Consider the following 5,179-nt stretch of genomic DNA (forward strand, 5'->3'; position numbering starts at 1 on the left):
AAACTATATAACGCCGGTTAGCTGGACTGGTACACTGGTACTAACGCGCTCGGCCTAGCTACCCTTACGGGGAACTCCAGATCAACACGGTTCGAGCGGGATTTTGCCTTTCCCTTCACTTTTCCTCCTTTACCATGTCCAGTCATGGCTGCTCGGGTTGGTTTGTTGATGTGTTGTGATGCGAACCGATGTGGTGTACGGTTTGAATGAGAATGATCGTTACGGCAGCGGAGCGGGGATTTTTAAGCTGACTGGCTGGCTCGAGAATTACGCATGTGTGAGACTGCGACCAATGTTTCCCTCATTTTTTTTCTTTTTCGTTTCCAATCGTGCTTCATTCTATTTCGCTGCTGCTCTGGTTGCCCGTTTTGGTCGGTACGATTTGAGGAGCACAAAATGGACCAATCAAAAATGAGCACATAGTGCATTTGGACAATGCTTGATATTTCACAATTATTCAATTATTTATCTTAAGAAAAATGAAATGTTATTCGTTATGATAGATGCGTAGATATATTTCCTATCAATTGATGCAAAAACCTTTGCGATCTATTGAGAAATGCTCGAGTTATAAGCGTTCCAAACCTTGCATTTTTTCCTACTTGTACAGAGCCTAGATTTCCATTTCACCCCCTATATCTTCCGGTTAGACGTAGTCCTACGTCAATATATCACACAACTCTGTGTGAATCAGACATTGTATGCGAGTGGCACTTTGTTTACACCAAACTGCGACTCAATATGCGCTCCACCACGCTACGTTTGTGGCACGTATGGGTCGTGTTGAGTCTCGTTTTCGCTTACGAGCGCTATACGCTTCTCGATTTGCGCCTAGCCTTAAGCCGGGTTCAGACGGTGCGAGTAAGCATACGAGTCGGTCTAGTCAGTTACTGCAGTGCAGCTACTCACACCGTGTGAACACATCATGCCAGTTATTGTCATGTGTGATCCGGCGTGCGAGCTACTTCAAAGTTTTTTGAATTTACTCGCACTTGCATGCTTCACAACGTCAAAAACAGAATTTAGCGTTCGAATCAGTGATGCCAAATGTAATGAAATGTCTCTATTTTTAAGATATTTGAAAATATGTGAAGATATTTATAGACTTGAAAATTATTGGAAAAACAAATAAAACCCTCATAGTTTCTAAACGAAATAATTGTTATTTCGTTTTGCACGCTGGCGGGGCACGCTTTCTTTTTGAGATAGTTTTCTTGAGAATCTCTAATATAGAATCATTATCAGATCACAACTTACAAAAAAAAGTATTGTTCTAAGAAACAGAATACATATTCGATTTAAAAAAGTACATTTTCATTCATTATTAAAATTTTTGAAGCGTATTTATTGCACCTGCAAATCGACTATCATTTTCATTTCACAAAATAAATAAAATTAAAAAAAAAAATCTTTTAGACTACCATTTATAACATCACATCCTTTCGGAATTATCTGAGCTATGGATGTTTTCGAGATTCTAAAAAATATCGACAACAATCCCAACGATATTCCAAAACAAAGGCACATCAATGTCATTTCTAATTTAACTCTTGCAGGTACAGCATCCCTCATGACTGTATCTTGGCGTTGTATTCGTGGAGCAATTAAATCCAACAGTTTTTTCACTTGTTCAGGTGTTATTATCAACACTGCTCTGTAATCTCGGGGATCCTCCTCGTAGAGTTCCTTCAATATTGTATTTGTTGCTCCTTTTCTTTGCATCTAATTCCTGGCCCGAATCCTTTTCTCTTTCTGCTTTTTCGGATAGTACCTTCAGTTCAAAGAAATTCAGCACAAAGTATGTATTTTTAAACACGATCAGCGTTTGTTTTGCTATAAAATTGTGTGATGATACATTCAACTGAAAACCTAAGATGAAAACTGCCAATAAAGAAGTCGATTTTGGACCAATCATTTGACAAATTCGGACCTGATTGCTGTTTCTGACTATTTGATGGACATTTGAAAAGTCGCCTGGCATCCCTGGTAAACCCGTGCCGTAGTATCTAGTTTCTCGCCAGCAGCTCACACTGTGTGAACGGACAAGGCGAGTCAACCAATTGTCAAGCGAGTCCACCGGGTCAGTAGCTGCTCATTGTCAAGTCAGCTACTAGCAACGTATAAATGGGCCTTTAGAGTTCCGAACTACAAAAGTGAGGGTGTTTGTTCATTTTACGCACTGAAAAGCGTGATTCGGTCGTGATTATTTTCATTAATATCTATTTAAAATCATTTTAGCCATTAAATGTCATCAGTAAATGGTAAGAAAATTATATTTTTGTCTATTTACAATGGTCTCAACACGCGATTGGATGAAAGTCATAGATAATTTTCGAAATGTTTATGTTTGATAGTGAATATAGGTTATGAGTACTATCTTCCGGACATTTTTCAGAAACTCAAACTGTGAATAATGACGATGAAATCGGTATCATATCAAGTTGGTTGATACCATTGATTATGCAGGGGCTTCCTTTCGACCGATACGAGAAGGATCTGCAATATTTGAAGCGCAACAAATGCCACCCATTATTTACTTAGTGAAAAATGTAAATTATAATACTTGTACCGATTCATTCGTCATATGTTATGAATGAAACAATGTAAAATGATGATTTTCTAACCTTTTGATTGTAAAAAGAATACTTGAATCCGGGAAATTTGCAGAAAATTTCTGATTTTTCAAAACAAATCAAACCAACTCCATATAAAAAAAAAAACAAAACATCATCATTTTACTCGCTGCGCCATCTGGTTGCAATTCTAACGTAAATTCGTCAATTGGCGATCTAACGTACAAATCTACACTTAGGTGGCGCTGCGGTGAAAGTGATGATGGTTTTGAATTTTGCAATGTGAGCTTATGGAAGATTTGTGGTTCTTTCCATAAATTACAATGTTATAATCATAATTATCAATATTATTTGAATGCGATGAGCTTCGAAGAAATTTAATTCTGCGCCATTTTATATATAAGATGTTATTTCCTAAACTCTTTCAGTAGTGAAATCTGTATAAATATTGACAATTGTTGAATCAAAAAAGGAAATTCGAGAGCACAAACAAAAACAAGTTGAAAAATGCATGGTTCCTGCATGTGAGAACTACATTGGAGAACCCGGAAGTAAAATATACGTGATTTGTTTTTGAGTTTTAGGTTACATTATCATCATTTTCTTAGCTCAAAAACAAAATCCAGATGTCTAACCGATCGTTTACGTTTTGCGTTAGATCGCCAATTTCCATATGTGATACTAGATGCCTTGAAGGTTATAGAACACAACGAGACCATTCATTCGGTCGGGTATTGTCGTTCATTTTACTATTTAATGTCACCTAGAATTTCTGAGAGACCACTGTGCGCCATCTGCTTATAAATCTAAGGGGCTGTCCACATACCACGTGGGCAGAACAAGCACGATTTTAGACACCTCCCTCCCCCTCCGTGGACATTCCTGATACCCCTCCCCCTTGTTAAGGAAGCAACTACTGCTGTTATTCGTGTTTTCCCATCCGAAACCTCTTCACCCCTGTTGTTCACGTGGACATTCCTTCATTTATTAGAGAAAATAATAGATTTTTTTATGTTATATTCCATATTCTTCAATTTTTTTTCAATATATGTTTATATATGTTTTTTCAATCAAATGTTTTTTGTCAAATAATATGTAACCCATCCATTGCAACGTTTTACACAACCATGCTTCACCAGGTGCTCATGACGGGTTGTTTTAAATATCTATAGTGAATCTGTTATATAATGTGTCATGTACCGAGGATTATTCTTGTTCAGTGTCTCGATACGACTGTCATCAGTGGTAACAAGAGCTCCCCAGACAAGCCAATAGAAGCGTATTGCAAAAATTACTCCATTAAAAAAAGAGTAGCGCTGCCAGGAACATCTCTCCAGAGACTTGGCCCATGAAACAGAGATTGTGTTGTTCGCCTTCCATTTTCGCAAAACCTCAATAAATAGAAGAGAAGCAGCGGAAGCTAAATCGAAACCCGCACCTAAACAAAATAATGTCGTGCTTTTAATACGTTCGACAAAAAAATTAATGGATCATCGATTGGCTTAAAACAATGCCTAAACGTATCATTTAGGGTATACAAGGCTCAAAATGTTCTGCTAACATTGGAACTTGCTACAATATTTGCAAAATGACAAACGATTTTCTAAAACTCTACTATCTTTGAAACTTTTTTAAAATCGATGCAAAAAAAAAAAATTTTTTTCGTCAAATCAACAAATTAACTTTGCACATAATTTATTGGAGTTTTCCAAACTGCCTTTCGATAAGCGGTGCGTTCATCATTTATTGAATTATTAATCATCGAAGACGATGGAGAAATTTTTCATTTAAGCGAAAATAACTTTGTATTGGAAGGTACTTCAGGAAAGTTCTTGGAATGGAAGCTGGTTGATTAGTTTAAATGACTTTTTTGTTGACTTAGTTAGCTAAAAATCCGTAAACCCTTTGCAACCCTTGTTTTGGTCCTATATTTTTATTAACTACATTTGCACACACCAAGATAAAAATGAAAAATATGTCTGTAGTATATTCCGAAACTTGAAGCTTTGAAATGATCTTCCTAGGTTGCTTTTCACGAAGATACAGCATTTCAAAAATTACTTAAAATTTCCAACTCCATACTCTGTTCGTCTATTTTCATTGTCGATTGTATTATAAAATTGTAAGATTCTTCGATTATGTCTTCATCCTAGTGGAATACATGATTTTTCCCTAGCAATGGAAATAAATCGATCGCTTCCAGTTTATGTGGATGACTTTTAGAATATACATTCCAGGAAAGTTCAGTAATATGAAAAAATATTGATGTTCTACGCACTTTTCATAAACACAGAATACCAAGAGCGGACTGAAAGCTCGATAATTGTGGAATATACAGCGCATCATTGAAATAATATTTATCGTGTCCACGTGGATTTTATCTAAAACCCCTCCTCCCCCACCGTGGACAACCATGAACATTTCCGTAACCCCAACCCCTCCCTAAAGTTGTCCACGTGGTATGTGGACGGCCCCTAGCGTAGATTCGTCAATTCCTTTTTTTTTGACTATTTGCTTCAGTGTACATGAGCTAGTTTTGAAATTTGACATATAGAAGCGCCACCATGCCTGGAGAAGATTTTCGGGTTTGACATTCGTCCGCGATG

The sequence above is a fragment of the Toxorhynchites rutilus genome, chromosome 1 (genome assembly GCF_029784135.1).
Source record: "Toxorhynchites rutilus septentrionalis strain SRP chromosome 1, ASM2978413v1, whole genome shotgun sequence".
Taxonomy (NCBI): domain Eukaryota; kingdom Metazoa; phylum Arthropoda; class Insecta; order Diptera; family Culicidae; genus Toxorhynchites; species Toxorhynchites rutilus.